Consider the following 20,541-nt stretch of genomic DNA (forward strand, 5'->3'; position numbering starts at 1 on the left):
TTATTTTCATTTTGGTACTTTATGCACTCCTGTTACTGTGCTTAAATAATAACGTTATTATTTAGAAAGACATTCTTGACATAGGGAGGGCAAGGTGTTTTTTTACTATTCTGTACGTTCACCTAACAATTTAATAAAGATATCGTGAAACTTCAATTTAACTTGAAAATACTATTAAAAAAATAGTACATTAATATAAGTGCATACTGCATAAGCACCTTTTATTGTTTTTTTTTTGTTTTTTTTATATTGAGTAGGGGGATATAAAATTCACACCAAGAAAAAATGAAATTACTCGAATAAACAAAAATCAATAATGATATTTAAGGAAGGTTTTCTATTTTGTTTTTGTTTTTTTTGTTTTTTATATACGAAAACAAATGTTATTTTGAAATGTTTTGATTGTCGGAGAAAGTGGATGGCGACTAATACACTCAAAAACGAAAGTTGTAAATTTTTCTTTCTTTTGCTTTGTTTAGTGTAATTTTAACTTAGATTTTTATTTTTAACAAAAACTTTTTGTGTGTGTGTGTGTGTGTTTTTTTTTTTTGTAAACCAAAACATCAATAATAAGTAATTAAATATATTTTCCTTTTCTTTTTTTTTATTTATTTATTTTCAACTTAAGGAAATCGTATCGAATAGTCCGTATTTATTTAGAATTCTATTTAATGAAAAAAAAATACAGAAAACTCTTTGATTTACCACTCGTCACGGAACGAAAACGTCATATTCCAAAATATGACATAAATTGATAAATTATTAGTTTTCCACTTTTTTTTTTTTTTTTTTTTTTTTTAGAAAATCAAATTTTGTAAAGATGCAACATGGGGTCCGAGAACTGGCATTTTGTTTTAAAATCCAAGGGCGACAATTCAATTCGACTACCGAGATTTTGTTTGTGTTCAAAATAGTTAAAACTTTTTAATCACTAAAAATCGTAAATTTTGATTTTATTAACAAAAATAAAATACTTAATACATTTATGTGACTTTTGGAATATGACATCTTCGTTTCGTGATGAGTACGTCCTTCTGCTTTTTCTATTCATTAAATGTAATTATAATAAAGCACCGACTATACTAATTCGTTCATCATTGTATTTGTTGCTTTTACTTTTTAGTATTTTGGATTAATTACATATTCACCCGGTGTGAAACGAACCAGCTTTTTCCTTTATCGATTCATATCCTGAGGTCTTTTCCGTTTAATGGCCTCAACGTGATGCTTTCCTCGTAGTATGTGTTCGCTCCTTCGCTATGAATCCATTCTCCCAGGCATTACCGCCTTTTTCGATAGAGGTGTAATGTAATATTTTCGTTCATCATACTCTTCTCCCAAGCATTACCACTTCATTTTAGGGCGGTGAGATAATATCTGTGTGTTGCTAGTAGACCATCCTCCCAGAGAAATTACCTTAATCTTCCTCTTCAAGAAGATTACGGTAATTTCTATTAGTGGCGGACATTAAACGAAAAAGATTCAGTCTCCTTCTTTCGTGGTGCTTCATTTTACTTGATAACACAAATACTTTGACTAGGAGCAAGGTGAAGTATCTGTTCTGGTGCTACAGTGTAGTACACTTACTCTTTCCTGTCTTCGGTTAGTCAAGAAGGAATCCTTTTCGATTGAGGCAATTTTTAGTGCTTATGCTCTTATTCTAACCGATATATTTTTTAATTAGTATTTTCAAGTTAAATTCAACTTTTACAGTGTCTTTATTTTTATCAAATTTTTAGGTTAAAGTACAGAATAGTTACAAAACACCCTCCCCATGTTAAGAATGGATTTCTAAATAATGTTAATAATTCAGCGTGGTACAATAAGTACATCAGTACCCTCTTTTTTTTTCTGTTTTACATTTTTGTCTCAATTCGGAGTGGCCCTTTAGAGGGGCTGAATTGTTCACAGTTGAAAAACTAACTCTGCCCTCGTGGGAAGGCAATATAATAGGGACACATTCAGACAGATACGACGTATCTGAGATACGTCTTATCTTAATAGTTATAAAACTCTGTGGACCGTCCGGGCGTCCTTGCTTGCATTTTGTAAAAAAAAAAAAAAAAAATTACCAAGAATTTTTCATAAGTTTTGGTTTGAATTCTAGCTGATGGCACCTAAGGCATTTTTTTTTTTTTTTTTTACTTGTTAAGTCACGACCATATTTTGGGTAGATCATAATAAATAGAGAATTGACTCTATAAAAAATATATGAAATCTGCATAAATTAAAAAATAAATTTAAGGAATTTTACGACCGAATAAGGCCGGGCGCCTAGTTTATTATTATAGCCATGCCTGCGTGGGTATTTGTTTACAGGCCGATTTATTGGGAAGTGGTTGGTGGATATACGTCCATTTTACAGCGAATAGTCGCTACAATGATACTTTATTTTAATGTGTTCGGAGTTCGTTTACGAATACGAAATAAAGGAACCAAAATAAACGAATGAAACCAAATACAAACCGTTTGAATAGTATTTTTAATCGATAACACGGAAACGAAATTATTCTTCTCGCAACTAAAATAAGCGGTACTACCGTGCTGAAATAATAACGTTGTTTAGAAAACCATTCTTAACATGGTGAGGGGATGGCGCTTTGAATATTAACTATACTGTACTTTCACCTCACAATTTAATAAACAAAAGATATCGTATAAAATTTAACTTGAAAATAGATATAAAAAAGATTTTTTTTTTCGTTATGAGAGCGAAATTCAAAAATTATAATATTGAATTTCAAGTAAAACCAATTGTTACATAATTAATTGTCGCAGGAATGAACATATACAGACATTTCAATGTTTGAGTGCAATTATATCGATATTTAATTTTCGTTAATTTTTATTTTTATTTCGGACTATTAGTCTCATCTTTATTAGTTGTTGTTTTTGGATCTTTTTATTGGTTCACAACGTTTCGGCCAACTTCCTCTGGCCTTCGTCAGGTGGTAACCGCGACGGATAGGAACTTCGAATCTCCTAACTGCATTCTCAGCCATCACTGCCATCCGTAGTTGTTGTCGTCTCACCACATTTTGACCAATTAACCTCTGGCACGCTTTGGGTGGGATTGAAACCGCTATCTTCAGACAATGTTCATCTGGAACCGTAGAGATTCAACGTCTCTATCAACTGCGCCCCGAAAGGCGATCAAGGTTGGATTCTTTGATCTTATAAATCCACGTTTATTTATTATCTGATCTTCCATAGTCGGGTCCGTACCGATTGGTATATATATATATATTATTCCTTAATTGGAATTCATTTTTTGAGATGAGCATTATATATTAATTTTTATTTTTATTTTTTTTAACAACTAATAAAGATGAGACTAATAGTCCGAAATAAAAATAAGAATTAATATATAATGCTCATCTCAAGAAATGAATTCCAATTAAGGAATAATATATATATATTTAATTTTCGTGTTAGTGATTAATATATTTCTTATTTCGGTTGACTTTATTTTTTTTTATTGTGAGCGTTAATATGGCGTTGAATGCCACTGTTTTCTCATAAGTGACATGTGTGGCGTCTTGAGAGGGTTGTCATTGTATGGCCAATATATGTACTATATGAATCCGTAGATTGATTATGAATACATTCTTCGAATACACAGAAGAATTCGTATATTACATTTTCTTTTTGGCTTGGTGTACGATTAATGGTATTATTGTCTTTAGTTATTAGGTTGGTGCAAAAATAATGCCGTTTTTATATAAAAGTTGAACGTCAAAAAACGACATTATTTTGGCACCAACCTAATATAAGTTTCAGATTTCGCGTAATATATTATCAGCTTAATCTTTTTTTTCAATTGTTCGATAGGTTTAGTGTAAAAAAAACAATGACGAATCTAAATTTGTCATTGTTTTTTTTTGTTTTTTTTCAAGCTTATAATTAGAATGGAATTGTTTTTTGTAATAAACCTGAAAGTTATCGTTTTTGTTGGCGTTCATGTTTTTATGCATAGTGTATAAAAATATTTATATGTTAATCGACCATTTTTTTTTTTTTTTTTTTTTGAAAATTATTGTTAAAGTTTGTTTTATGGTTGTTAATTCGTTGTAGAACATTTTATTGGACGAGAAAATTGTATATGCACGTTAGATTAGATTTCTAATAATAATAAGTATTGTTTTGTATTCGGAGGGGGGGCATTCGCTTTGATAATTTAGGAGGTTGAAGTTGATTTGGATGGGTTTTTATATATTTAAGTCATATAATGTGTAGAATTGTTGGAGTAGATCAATGTCTAGGAAGGTTTTTTTTTTAAATTATTATTAGTATTAAGCTCATGTGTGAAAGTAAGAATGGAGCAGGCTTCAAGGTAGTGTTGGAGTTTTTTTAATGCCGTTGTACGATTCGTGGTAATGAAATATAGAATACATATATAAGTAACCTTGTCTATCTGTCGGAGAAGTTTCTACCAAACTCATCTGTCAATTGTTGGTCTATATACTTAGTATATGGAGGCTTTGGACTTGTGAAACAAATTCGATTTGGTTATTAACCGATAAAAATAGCTGCTAAGGGGTCAAAATTGAAATCTTGGAACTTTGCACACGTAAGTCGATTTTAAGTGCTCTTCTACGCATATGAATACACATTCATAGGTTAAATAACGTTATTTTTTTAACTTTTTATACGCGTATGGAAATGGCTCAGAAGGTAACGAATAAGGCTGTAGAGCTATTGTTTTGGTTTCTGTTCTAGCCGATGGCACACACGTCGTGTTTTTTTTTTACTTAAACTGTTATATTGGGTACAATATAATAATCAATATAGAATTGGCTCTATAATAATAAATACACAATCTGTATAAATTAAAATATTATATTTAAACGTAATTGACGATCGGGCAACACTGGGTAGCGTGCTAGTAATAAATAACACTGAGATTTTGAAGTATGATATAAAAGCGATCCACCCACGTCTTGTATTAGTCTCAAATACGGATTAACAAGTTTATAACCGTAATGTATCTAGCATATTGATTACTTTTTTGTTTTTGTTGAGGTGCGGATATTGCATTGTTGCCATTTTCTACTAGTCAACAAAATAAAAAAGGAGATGAAAAAATAAACACACAACAAATAAATATTACTGAAGACGATAAATTACCCTCCTACGTACGTGGATAAGTTTTTTTTAATGGGTTTTTAACTCATTTTAAAACGTTTATTTCTTTTGAAACAAGAGTAGTGTCAAGTCTGGTGAGTTAGAATGTTTAAAAAATAGCGGTTTCATTAACCTGGATAAGTATTTTGTGTTTCAACTTATTTTAAAGCGTTTATTTACTTTGAAACAGAAGTAATTCAATTGTTACGACGGAACGAAATAAATGACGGTTTCGTTATAGCCATTCAAATCCTCGATAATCACTCAAAAATCGAAACTTAAACAAAATATTGGTAGAAGATTACAGTTTTGCACGAATGGTTACATTTGGGTAGTTTTCTACCAGTATTTTGTTTAATTTTCGATTTTTGAGCGATTATTGAGAATTCAAATAACTCAAAGCGCCAATTTTTATATTCTAACTTAACAGACTTGATATTACTTTGAAGAAATGCTTGCCTTTAGTAACGTTTATTTGTTGTATGTTTATATATTTTAACCACTCCGTTGTTTTGTTGGCCATTGCAAAAAATACCCTGCATTTATATTTCCGACTCGTACGCCGTCTTGCACTTTACTTTGCCTTTATTTTCTATCTTTTATTTATCCCCGCCCCACGTGAAGCTGCTGCTGCTTTTTCTTAAGTTTTGGACTGAATTTTAAAAAAGTGTAAAATTATTTTTGTTGTCTTGATGTAACACAGCTGCTGGCGCGTGTGCAGCAGCAGCAACGACATCTCACATTTGCAAATGAGCAAGCTGGTGTGGGAGGTGACGTCATAGCGAAAGAAGAGAAGAGAAAATAAGCGGAGAAAAAAAAGAGGAACCACGTGGGCTACCAGAGGACTTGGAAGCACGGGTCAGTGCGAGAAGAACTTTTGAAATAATATGCAAGCCAAACTGTGAACAAATAATGATCGGATGACCGTATGCCTGGGGTGAGCTCCAGCCATTACGAAAAAAAAATACAGATATTTCAAAAAAAAAAAAAAAATGCGTGGCGGCGACTGGAGTGGACCAGACATGTCGACGCGAGAGGAAAAAAGGCACATGTTCGACACGGCAGAGTTTTGTTAACTACACGGTCAACTAAGAATTTAAAACAAGATGCAATGCGTTGTGTGGAAAGTACCGTGAATAAATGCCTTTTATTTCAACTTGGGAAAAACTCGAGTCGAATTTTTCCTTTCTTTCTTTCGAGATTTTCATATACAACATCAGGTTCGAGCCTATATATATATATATATATATATATATATATATATATATATATATATATATCCCGACCGGCGATAATCGTGACTCCCTGCACTGATGATTCCCTAAAAGATAAAACACTAGTGTTTTTAGGTATTAAAACATTATTATAGTAAAAATTATGTCTGCACATTTAAATACTGGGTTCTTATTGTTCCTATTTACAATGCCTCCCCACGGGGCAGTTAGACACCAGGGTCGTTTTTTAATGTGAAGAAAAGGAACAAAAATAAAAATTGTTTCAGTCGTGAAGGATTTCTCCTCCACTGACAGAGAACAAGAAATTGAAATGTAGATCTGAAGAACAGATACTACACTCTGATCTTGACCCGAAGGCCAGGTATTTCTTTGCTCCCCCACTGAGCAAATTAGGCACAAGGCCGATTTTTAATGTGAGGAGTGAAGGGGAAATGGGGACCAACTGCCCGGGGAGTAGGGGAGCTGGATAGTGACAATTGGTATGAAGGGTTGCCCCTACATTGACCAAGGTCTTATCTGTGGGGTCGCTCCCACATATGGTCTTTGCTTGCAGTATCTGCCGGAACAGATGGTATTTATTTGCTCCCCCACCGAGCAAATTAGGCACAAGGCTAATTTTTAATGTGAGGAGTGAAGGGAGGGGGAAGGGAAAAAGGGGACCAGCTCCCGAGAGGTGGGAAATGGGAGCTGGTTAAAGGTCAGGCATGTGGGGTTGCCCCCACATCTGGTCTTTGCTAGTCATAGCTAGTCATAGCTTGCAGTATCTGCATTTGTGATTCTTTTTTATTATTTTTCGATTTTCCGTATAATCTTTTTTGTATCAAAATCAAAAATATTAATAAAAGTTCCGTAGTTGTTGCTGTCACGAGCGCTTTCGATTGGTCCATGAATCATCATCAGGTGCTGAAGTAAAAAGTCCGAATGAGGAAAAATGAGAATTAAAAGTGAAAACTAAAATATACGGTAAACGGCGAAAAAAATATATAGAGTCGATGAAAAGTCGATTAAAAATATAGGTCGATTAAAATTCAAGTATTAAAACCACAAGTTCGTGGACACTGTTAACGAAGTCCGTCCAATACGAACTACGCAAGACATTTTAGAACGTTACTGCTTTTCTCAAATGCGATATCATTTATAGTGGGTTGAAGGGTTCTAATATATGACGCTTTAATAATTTTTAATTTTTAATATTATTTTCCTGTTGTATAATTTTTATGTTGTCAACGAGGACCTTTCTAAGATTGGAGGGGGACAGTTATGTTCTTTTAATAAAATGTTTGTATGTAGAACTAGTATTATTTAGATGTATGGTTATTCGCCAAGACAACGTTGTCGTTGTATGTCCAATGTTTGTATTATTTTTGGAGTTACATTCTGCCATAGAACATTTGAATTTATACACTACATTGGTTTGTTCCAACGTTTTTTTAGTCGGCGAGGAGTTGTTTCTAACCACAAGATTTTGTGTTCTAAACTTCTTGTAGTAGATAATAAATTTAATTTTAGAATTACTGTCAAAAGGCGCCAAGTATGTACTATGATATTTTTAATTTGCGTTTTCTTCGATTCTGAAGTTCGTTGTCATTTGATAAAATATATTAATGGGGTTTGCATTGCAGTATTGGCTAATATTATTAAGGTTTTCAAGGGGTTGTAGCATTCGTTTTATTTGTTCATTGACGATGTAATTAGGAAAATGATTATTGATGAGTATTTGTTTAATGTTTTTTTTAATTTCAATTAGTAATGCTTTTTGTGGATGATATCATTTTAGCGCGATATATATATATATATATATATATATATATATATATATATATATATATATTACACAGGTGTTTCCTTTCCGAATAATAAATGTGTTTAAGATTTTCTGGCCCTCGGGCCAAAATCAGTGTAGTATCTGTTCTGATACTACAATTCAATTTTTTTGTTCTCAGTTAGAGGAGGAGACATTTTTTTGTTCCCTTCTCCACATTAAAAAACGACCTTGGTGTCTAAGTCTGTCATCGTTGGGGGGCAATATAAATAGAAACTCTTGCTAAAGTGTTTCTTGGCATACTTTATTAAATAAATTTATTATGTGTACTTATATATATCAGAAAAAAAGAATTCTTTTGGACCCTAGACGTCTTTCGCCATCCTTGTCAGTGGCAAACGATGGCATGAAGAAATTAAAATTAATGATGAAAATGAGAACGACTTATTTGTAATTACAAATTTATTTTCATCATTAATTTTAATTTCTTCCCCTTATTTTATTTTATTTTTTTAAGATCAAAATGCCACTGTTTGCCCCTGACAAGGATGGCGAAAGACGTTTAGGGACAAAAAGAATTTTTTTTTTTCTGTCATATGTAAATTCTCTATCACAAATAAACTCTTTTAATATACAGGGTGTCCGTAAAGTTACTATACAGTCTTACAAGTTACTATACAGACACCCTGTAATATATTAACAGTACAGTAAGATATTGTATTAAAATATTTATTTGTAACAAAAGAAATATAAAATAACACCTTTATGTTTATAAAAAATCTCAGAAAATACACGTGTTACATCTGAAAAGACTGTAACAATCAAGGCAAACAATTTCTATGGCAAATATTCAAATTGGAGGCATTCAGCTCCAATACATTCTCGACAACGTGACACCACACTCTGACAAACTTTGGTGCACAAGTCACGATCAAGGTTGGTAAATGCATCAATAACAAATTGTCGAAGATCTTCAACACTTCTTGCCTTTCTCGAATACACAGAGTCTTTGATGACTCCCCAGACAAAGAAGTCCATTGGCGTTATGTCTGGAGATCGTGGAGGAAATTCAATGGGCCTGTAAAAAAAATAAATATTAACTATTAATACAAATATAAAACAATAAAACAATAAGACTGTATAGTAACTTTACGGACACCCTGTATATATATATATATATATATATATATATATATATATATATATATATATATATATATATATATATAATGCGATAGATTTAGAAGATTTCTGATTTGTCTTAAATTTAAATGCTACTGGGTTTGTTTTAATAGTAAACATAAATAAATATACTATATTAATCGTACAAAGAAAAGAATACAATGAAACAAATACGTGATTAAAAGTGTATTAATATTTGAATGTTTTCGTGGACATGGCGCAGTTGATACACTTTTAGCGAAATGCTTGTTCGTACGCTTATGATAGTCGAACATGAACACCACAATGGTATCACAAACACAGGATAAACAATACAATCTCTTTTAAAACAAAACGAAAGTTTATTTGTATGGCAAAAAGTTGGCCTGAGATTAAAGAGTAGAAAATGTTGGGATGTATCGATGATATAACACTATGCACCGGTCAATGGCATGACCGACTTGCGTGTTACGTAAATATCCTATGAACGGTACCAGACTATGGCACAATGGCCCGATCAATGGGATCTGTCCGTTAGACGCCCTTTTTGTCAGAGTTGAAGAGTAAAGGTATTCCTTAGGATTTTGGGTGTGGCTGTCCCCTTCCTTTTCTCAGGATCACGTCTCTGTCTGGAATATTGTTCAGGTTGAAATCTTCTTGATGCTGGCACCGTCTCGACATTTAAGGCAGACATAACAGCGACACAAGTTGTAATATATAAAATCTTAGCTATTTTATTTTTACAAAAATATTACAATATATTACAAGAACAATTTACAAATCATAACAATTAACTTTAACAATTAACTCTTTAAAAGCTAATTATCTATCTACTTTTTAATTAAAATGCTGCCCCCCCATCTCTTTTACAGAGTGCCAACCAAAAAGGATACCTGTCTGAATGGAAAGAGGAGGGAAACTCGGTATATCCCTCCGCTTACGGCCAAATCATATTCTCACTACGGGGAGGGGAACACGCTAGTAGTACTAACAAATAGTGCCACAGTTAGCCAGTAACATATTTTTATTACACTTTTGTTGATTATACCGTTGTGTTTGTCTTGATTATTATCGACCTTTCAATACCACAAAAGATATGTTTCCTGGCTAACACACTCCAGCTATGTAAAAAAATCATATTATTTGAACGCTTCATTGTCGACCACGTCTAGCAGCCACAAAAGAGCACAGATCGGACATGTCATATGACGCTCCTATCACATACGCCGGGATCCATGCATTTTGTAAGTGTTGATAGATGTCTGAAAACTCTCCATGTGGTCGATATATGTTGTCTTATTGTTAGAAGTTAGAACTCGATTTACATGCATAATACTGATAGCTTCGTCACATGCTTGAAAACAAATCCCACCACTTATAACTGTCTTGGGCCAGTCTTTTAGATATCAGGGGTAACAGGTTAGGGTCAACTATAAGAAGCGACATGCCAATCTCAGCTCTTACTTGAATAGTCCATTTCTGTAGTAATTGTCTTGATTTTTTTTTTTGATTTTTACATGAAATTTTATGGATGCGTGGTTGCATCCCTATAAATTAACAGTCGAACACGTAACATGGAATAAACAACTAAACCTCTTAAAACCAAACAACAAAGGAGTTTATTTGTGCGGCAAAAAGGTTGGACAATGAGTGCAATAATAAAAAGTAGAAAGTTATTTGGGTATATTGGTCAGGTAACGGTCATTAGTGGCGTCCCAGGTCGGCAACGGTTATCTTTATTGAAAATCGTCTATGCTAGAGTGTCCAGTTGACAAAGACGAGAGGAAAGAGTCTGAGGGATTGATTTGGGTTAGAAAATAGCTCTTCATATTATTTGTGATTATTACAGGTATTTGACTTCCCCCAATTCTTGTGAATTGCTGGTCGCCTTGAGGTGGAATGCTAGCCAAGAGTAATTTTCTGACTGGATTCAAATCTCCCGACCAGCAGTAATTATCACATTATACACTGACAGTTGCATAAGCATGAAACACTAGTGTCTGTAGGTAAAAAATAATTGCCTATATGTATATATATATATATATATATATATATATATATATATATAATTAAATAATAATTATTAATTTTCACCTACAGACACACGCAATCATCAGTGCAGGCTAACAATTCCTTCCGGTCATACGATTCGAACCAGAGCCACGAAGCCACCTTTTGATCCATTTGCTGAACTTCTACCGCATGGAAAACAAACAGTTGCCACTGGAATTAAGGAAATTAAGAACTATTAAACGTCAAATACATTAGACAATCTAAAGTGTCCGTGCCCGCGGAAGTCGTGAACATTGCATAAACACTAGTTGATTGCTTTAGTTATAACTCCATAGACAGTGCCTATAAGGGCTACGTCATTGTGCCACAGTGCCCATCCTAATTATTTTTAAAGGGTCTTGATAATTATAATTGAATTATAAATATTCATTTTTGTCGACCTACCTATATATATATATATATATATATATATATATATATATATATATATATATATATATATATACTTGTCATCACATACAGTACTGTTTCGTTGTATCACAACTCATCAGTGCGGCTAGACATACACCTTTCACCAGCCATGGATCCAACCTACAACCGTCGCGTTGACAGTCGACAGCTCTAACCATCGGACCACGTTTTATTCATAAAGGTAAAAAGTCCAGGCTCAAGGAATATTTTTTGTGATTTCAGAACATATATAGTGCAATAGAATAGTTTGCAAAAATTCCGAACATCAAGTTATCTCTGTTCGCAATTTATTATTTTTACAATATATACATTACAATATTGTTTCATACGTGACCAACAAGTCCATAAAATTATTTCTTTGCATTTTCAGTCGCTTACTTATCAGACCTTATAGACCTTATAAATAATTAAAAAAAAAAACTTTCCTCGAACAATTGATATCGTCAATGCGATCAACAAACTCTCCCAATTTTCTCGGTAAGAATGGTACGATGCTGCATTCATTTTAACTAAACTCGATTATTTTCGTATCTTTTTGTATTTACATTTATTTAATACATATTTTCGCCGATTTGTTAGTCGCAAATGAAACCATATTGTAATGGATACCTTCATGTTCAGGAGACGGCGTATTTTCGTCGGTCATGTTGATTGCCGGTTTAACTTACCAGCTCGACACTAGTTATTTTACAACCCGAATAAAATCTTCAAATTCTGTTAAAACTCTCAAAATATCCAGGTAAGTAGAAAAGTGATTATCTTGCTTTTGGTAACATTCATTTATTATATATTTGAATTTTTAACCTTTTTTTTTTCGTTTGTTGGCTTCTCTGCTAAATATCCCAAAACTTCAAAATTCTTTACATGATAAATAGTCCTTAATATATGTATATATAGGGTGCGTAAGCTTTCTGGGAATTAAGGATAACTCGATAAGCAAACAAACGCCGAGTATACCATTGACCAATGTAAGTACTTTTATAGTCTTCATCTTTCGACTCTCAATTATCACCGTCTCAGGCGGGAGAGAAATATGCAGAGTTTTGGGTTTAAGAGTATGATTCCAGTACAGAACCTCTAAAATATATATATAGTGTGCGTAAGCTTTCTGTGAACACCTGAAACCCTTTTATAAAAACAGGACATGAAACTGTTGAATCGTTGAAATATGCAAGTTCTCTATTCATAGAAATCTTGTTTGGCTTCAAAAACGGAAAGAAAAAAGGTTACAGGGGAAAATGGCATCACCTGATAGGTTTCAAAGCCGGTTTTGAACTCTATCAGGATAGGATTGGGCGCGCCGATCTGCTCCTGCCATTTTAGGATATAATTTCTTCTTATACAGATAGAGGATTGCATCGGCAGTGATATATCTTTTGGGGCGGTATAATGATCCAACCACTTTCAAGTTATCTTGACAACAGCTTTGATGTATGTGTTCCATTCCAGATCAGGAGTGAAGGTCAGTCCCCAGTGAAAACCATCATGTAGTTTAGGGTGCTGGAGCAAATGGTTAGATCATTCTACCACTCCACAAAGTACTTTACTACTGATGCAGTTTTAAACCTGTATAAGAGTTAGATATGTCCTAATCAAGAGTACTGTAGTCAGATCTAGGGAGGTGGCGTAAAGAGTACTCTTTCCTCTACTCGTAATTTCAATAAAGAAATACTCGACTGAACCTCAATCTACGATTTCTCCTTTTATGAAATTCACAGTAAAAACTCGACTTTTTACCATGACGAAAAAAATATTTCCTTACTCCTAAATGTACACGTCATCAAGCGGAATTTTCGTGGTCAGAGCTTCTATTGAATGACTTTTCCCTCTGTGAGAAGCATTACTACGGGACTACTTCCCAGCTGATTAAAACTAGATCATCTGAAATTTCAATATCAACAAAATCAAGGAGAACTCGATAATCAAACAAACGCAGAGTATACCATTGACAAATGTAAGTACTCTCATAGTCTGCCCCGTCTTTCGAATCTCAATTACTACCGTCTCATCCATTTTTATTCTCGAGAGGCTTTTATCCTCGATAAGCGCTCACCCTATTTGATAGTAACAAAAGCAAAAACAAAGCAAAAACAAAACCCTTCTCAGGTGGGAGAGAAATGTGCCAGGTCTAAGAGTATAATTCCAAGACAGAACCTCTAAAATTCTAAGCCGACCAATCGGATAAGGGAAGAAGGGATCTAACGAAATTATCGATTCATTATCACCATTTTGAATTAATCCGTAAATTCTATTGTTGCCATTGGTTTCCTCGATAATTTTCTACTTGAAATTCTTTCTAGAAAGACGTCAGGTATTTATGAGACATGTAACATAGCGTAGATGTGTGTTAGAAGTGACGTCGCCAGTGGAGGAAAAAAGGAACCCCCAAAAGAAAAGAGAACGATCACAAGAGAGATAAGATAACGTTCGAGAACTGTACCAATGAGGAAATAAATGCCGTTACTTTAAAAAACAAGCTAGTTGGAGTTATTTCCTATTCTTTGTCTTGGTATCTTGTGCGGCTGAAACTGGACACAACGTGTGTTGGCATGCGGACAACGTTACAGACGAACCATCATCCTAAGTGAAAGTAATTTTTGTAGAACGAACGAGATGCGAATTATCGACTAACTAACTAGCAACGAGTGACATTATTTTATAAGGGGGTCACTACTTATCAAGACCCAAAAGCCACTCGAAAATCAGGGTCAATAAGTGCCAGGTAACCAATGAAACACCGTGATGATCATTAATGGTAATTGATAGGATTTGATTATTTAAGACGGCGGCTCAATAAGGATTTGTTTACATTGAACTTGAAAACGACCATGTTATATTCAACTAGGAAGCAGCGGCGGGTTATTGCGTTTCACAGGCGGTTGGTTCTAGGAAAGAAACTTGGTTCATAGAATGTTGTTTAGTTTTAGATTGAGATAGAGAGTAAGAGAATTTCTTCTCGTTCTTGACCAAACCGGAACCGCCAAGCTTTTCTCCCTCTTTGACGTCTCATACTCATGTTTGGGGGGGGGGTCGTTTGCAAGTGACAATACGGAAACTTAACTTGCTTTGAAAAAAAGAGAGAGCGTGATTAATCTAGGGAATACCGTAGCGGACGAGTTAAAATCCTATCGGTTTATTATCGCCAATTGCGTATAGATACTGTTGGGATAGGTATGAACCCACAGCGCCCCCAGAAATGTGTACATTAGAAACTTACGCCAAACAAATCATTAATGCTAGATGTTTAGATATTAAATAACAAGAAAGCATTTGAAAGAAACAAATGAATCCAAAAGTTTTAAAATATCGCATTTAATGTCTTTGTACACAAACTAAATAAAACGACTTCGCTCTCTCTCTCTCTCTCTCTCTTCTCCCACTCTCTCTCCCTCTTCTCTCTTTCACCAGTTCTCAACAGAGCAAATGCAATTCGCATTGTCTCGTTCATTTTCTAATCATTGTGCTGTCAAGATAAATTGAAAGCCTCTCAACAAAGGCCGACAACCGCTAACCACTTCGTCCCTTGTCATTATCTCCCAGAATATAACTGCGTTCATTGATTAGTAGACGTGACGGACAGAAAAGAATAAAGCATATCTGAAAGACGCGTCCATAGAGTCCGCGTTGCTAACGATGCAAATGTTATTTCAAACCTAATCGTGACAAAATAAAATGGTACCGATTTACAGACCGACAAAAAATGTCAAGAGATCTGTTTCTCCGCACACCGATACTTATAGGCACTATTTGCCTCTGTCTGTCTGTATTCTCTCTCTCTCTCTCTCTCTCTCATATATTAGTGCCTATCTACACACACTGCACGCATACACACGTATATATACGAGAAAGGAGAGAGAGAGAGAGAGAGAGACTGAATAGAGGTACACAAATTAAGTTTTACAACTTTATTAGTCTGGCGCACAATTGTTTCAGAGACCACTCGGAATTATTTATATATTCGTAAGGACATGTCGGGTAAACAACTAGAATGAAATGGTTGAAATTCTGTGCAATTTCATTGCCGTATATATATTTTAATTACTTGCTAATAAGCTCTACTCACGTATTGAGTACTGTTAGAGTTATTACTGAAAATCTATGCATAAAATATATTCCCTTATACATGTGTATGTGAATACATGAAATAATAATGAAAATAATAATAATAAATAGATATATATATATATATATTAATTTTATATATATATGAATTATATATATATATGAATTATATATATATATATGTGTGTATGTGTGTGTGAATGATGTGCGTATATATATATATATATATATATATATATATATATATATATATATGAATGAAGTCTTTAATATATGTCGGTTGGACTGTGTTTATATTTAACTCGTCGTCGATTTTATTTGTGAAATTGTGAATTTGTCCATATCATCATCATTTACTACAATAAAAGTGACAGTCTGATTAAAAAAAAACAACATAGCGGAGACCAGTACCCGCATGAAGCTGGTCTGCAGTTTGACTTGTTGCTGGCTATCTTCCTCTCGTTTGTTGCTGGATGTCAACATTTTGAACCGAGAGAGAGATTTAGCTGCCGTACAAAGCTAAAACTCTGTAACATCATCTTTGTATAGATACTCCCTCAGGCATTTGTCTATTAAAAAAATGTCCTGTGGCGATAAAAAAGCTGTGACGTCTCTACGCCTGAAATGCAGAATGCATGTAACAATAAATCTGCCATCATTATATGTATCTGTGTATGTATATGTGTATGTATATTTACATATGTATGTGTGTGTATATTTATATATGTACATGTGTTTTTATATGTATTTATATCTATGTATATTTACATATGTGTGTATATATTTATATATGTACATGTGTGTTTATATGTATTTATATCTGTGTATATGTATATATATGTGTCTGTGTATATATATATATATGTTTGTATGTATATGTATATACATTTATATATGTTTGTATGCATGTGTGTATGTATATGTATGTGTATATGTGCGTGTATGTGTATGAATGCATATATATGTATGTGTATGTATATGTAGGTAAGTGTATGTATATATATGTGCATATGTGTACGTATGTGTGTGTATATGTGGATGTATATATATATGTGTATGCATGCATGTGGGTATGTATATGTATGTTGTGTATTATGCATTGTGTATGTATATGAGTATATATGAGCGTATGATTGTAGACATGTATGTATGTATGTATGCATGTATATATTTATATGTATGTATACTAATGACCGTCTTGTGTATGTTTGCATGTGTGTGTATGTATATGTATGTGTGCGTAATGTGTATTGTGTATGTATGCATGTGTATATGTGTGTGATATGTGTACATATGTATGTGTGCGTGCGTGTTTCTGATATAGACGTACATAAGGATAGTTTGATAAGTATGTTTTAACTTAAATAGGGATGGTATAATAAATTTGGTGGGTCTGCATTCGCGCCTGGCCTCCGTAGAATGCAAATAGGCACAAACTTTAATAAAAAAAAAAACTTCATATCTACCTGCGTAAGTATACTTTGATAATTATGTTTCAGCTTGAAGAAATATGGTATAATAAAATTATGGGGTGTTCGTTCGCACCTGACCTCCATAGAATGGAAATATGTCACAAAGTTTTACAAGATTTTTCAATATAGATCCACAGAATATTGTGATAAGTGTTTCAGTGTGAACAGGTATGGTATAATAAATTATGGGGTTTATCTATTTTATTTTTACTTTCATCATATTTTGCTTTGCTTTTGATTATATTCAATAATAAAAATAATATACTCACATTATCCCTTTGCGATTTGCTGCTTAGTCCAAAAATCATAATGATCGGTTAATTAGTTTAAAATTTAATCCTGTACACAAAAATATATAAACTTACACACGTACGTAAAATTTAAAAAAACTGGCATCACCGTGGATTTGATCCAAAACAGAAGCTAAGATCATTTCCCGCGTTTACGTGACATCAAGTGACGAGTGTTAATGATGCGTAATATTACTAACGACCGACCATTAAGCGTGTTGATAACATTATGATTCTTCAAAAATGAACCAAGGTTGTTTTTTTTTTTTTTTACTCTGTCCGGTGTCGTCAGGACTGGCAATAGCGAAACTGTGTTACGACTTCTGATAATGACGGAGAATCGCACCTGTTCTTGCGTATGAAAGAAAGGATATATTCATTTACGGGAAAATCAAGTTGTTGAATAGTCTGGTGGCTACAACTACGACACTATAGTTGTTTTGAAAGGTTCACAGGCGAATGAAAATTCGCTCCAAATTAATTAAAAGAAAGAAGTTAACACTGTTTTGGTTAAGAAGTGTATAAAAACATGATCTCATTTTAACCATGTGAAATTGTATATGCTACTCGTGAGTTTCAAAAACAATGCAAGTCATCAAGTATAAACGTTTTAGGAATGATAGAAATCTCAAAACTTGTCAGGTTAAACGTGTTTTGTTTACCCATCGACGCCTCCATATCTACATCGTAGGTGTGATCTGATAGGATTGTATTAGTAATGTGGCGTCGAAATGTTAAAAAGATAATTTTTGAAGTTTCGGATATTTATTCTGCGACGAATAACCCGACAACGGGAGTCGATGAAAAACTGAAAAGAGTGACCTTGTTGAATATTCGGAATTGCTTTGTTCTATATCGTTGTACGCACACACACACACACACACACACACACACACACACACACACACACACACACACACACACACACACACGTGCGTGTAGGTGCGTGTGTATAGTAATCCACAACAGTACTGTGTCGTTGTATCACAACTCCTCAGTGCAGGTACACTAGCATCTTTTCCTAGTCAAGGATTGAACCTCGAACCATCGTGCTGATAGCCGGTAATTCCACCCATCGAACCACGGGAGCGGCGCTCGCAAATGACCTCAAGAAACAAACATTCGGCCATCACTTTTATAGTGCTCAAGCCGCTTGTCTTTTTATTCACAAAGAGCGAGCCTCGCACTTACAGCCAATTAAAGAGCAGGTGAGATTATTTACGAGAGTGCTCTACCCAAAGGGGAGGGGGCTTAATATATACTGTTTCGTTGTGTTACAGCTCTCCAGTGCGGCTAGACTACCTCAAGCCAGGATCGAAAATCGACTGCCTAAACAATATTCAAGGCTTCTAGCCGCTACACTAGTTTGGCTTCTGCTAATATAGGTGTGTGAAATTACAGTGGTCAACATTGTCCAAACGCCTTAAACTCCACTTTTTTTTTTTTTTTTTTTTTTTTACATAAAAAGGAATTATATGCTATTTTGTTATTTCAACTCAACAATATGCTCAACCCAAGATAAGGAGTATTTATAGTCATCCACAGACACTGTTTCTTTTCTGTGAGACTAGACTAGCCACTCCTTCAAATTAGGATCGAAACGAACACCTAGGCGACCGTCGACGCGTCTAAAACAACAGTAACAATTTCGCTGTTCACTTTTCGACCCATCTTTTTGAGTGTGCAGGCCAACAATTTAATATATTGTACATGTGTGTGAACAGTAACTCGCCATAATTGTATTTTCGACTCTCATGAATCTTTGTCGCGTACCACGTGATTAGTTACAGATTTAAAAGTTAGTGAATTTATTAAAGTTGATTAAAACCGCATTGGAAGCGTTTTAGCATACATTCTTTCCCTTCGTATCGATCTTGCTTGATGCTCGGTTTCTTTGCTCGAATGAGCAAAACATTAAATCATTGGCATTATGGATAAAAAAAAAATAGGAACTGTCACCGTTGTTTAATTAAACATGCATAAAAAATAAAAATGTTGCTCAAATACACTCACACCCACCACCCACACATTTGCATATATGTGCGTGTGTGTGTGTGTGTGTATATATATATATATATATATATATATATATATATATATATGAAAATTATACTATTGCTCTATCTCGTATTATGAGCATTTTATCTAATTGGAATTGCCTTATAAATATTGATACTAATATTTATAGACTTTAATTTTACAATAATCGAAACATATATTACAAGCTGTAATCTGAAAATATTTAAACATTTTATTAAGCACGCACACACAGGCGCATATATATGCGTTTTATTTTTTATTACCGTATCTTTCTGTTAAGTTACATTATTGTTTCGGATACACGGCCGTTTTTCTTTTTGGCCGTCTGTAGCGTTCTCAGACTTTGAAGTCTCAGAACGCTACAGACGGCAAAAAAAAAAAAAAAAAAAAAAAAAAAAAACGGCCGTGTAGCCGAAGCAATAATGTAACTTAACAGAAAGATACGGCAATAAAAAATAAAACGCATATTTGCTCTACAACAGTATTGAGCACTTTCTTCAGTTTTTATTAATTACCATCTCCACTAAATCTAATATATATATATATATATATATATGAAGAGAATAATTTTTAATACTTGCACACACTAGTTTTTCATGCATACGTCATCATCAGTGTAAGAAGTGATAATTACTGCTAGTCGCGTGACTCGAATCCAATCAACAGTCAACCTTGGCTTTGCAGTCTAGCGTTCTTCCACTCGACCATTAGGAATTAACATTTTAATGGAAGTGAATTTAGTTACCTATGAAGCCATATAAACGAGCTTGTCATAAATCAGACAGCGATGAGAGTATTCGACCAAACAAGAGTGAATGAAACATGCAACTAATTCGCAGTCTTGTTCTCAATTCACAAATAGGGATCAGCTTTAATTACTTAAAGGCCTTATAATTATAATAATTTTTATT

The 20,541-nt window shown here is 33.8% G+C and overlaps 1 protein-coding gene across 1 annotated transcript in view; it reads left to right on the forward strand.

Moving 5' to 3' along the window:
- LOC145293096 (lysosomal alpha-mannosidase-like) overlaps window positions 1-20,541 on the forward strand; it is a 348,385-nt gene that overhangs the window by 958 nt on the left and 326,886 nt on the right. The gene's annotated exons all lie outside the window — the stretch shown is intronic.

The sequence above is a fragment of the Euprymna scolopes genome, chromosome 14 (genome assembly GCF_053919585.1).
Source record: "Euprymna scolopes isolate OS-2025 chromosome 14, ASM5391958v1, whole genome shotgun sequence".
NCBI lineage: Eukaryota > Metazoa > Mollusca > Cephalopoda > Sepiida > Sepiolidae > Euprymna > Euprymna scolopes.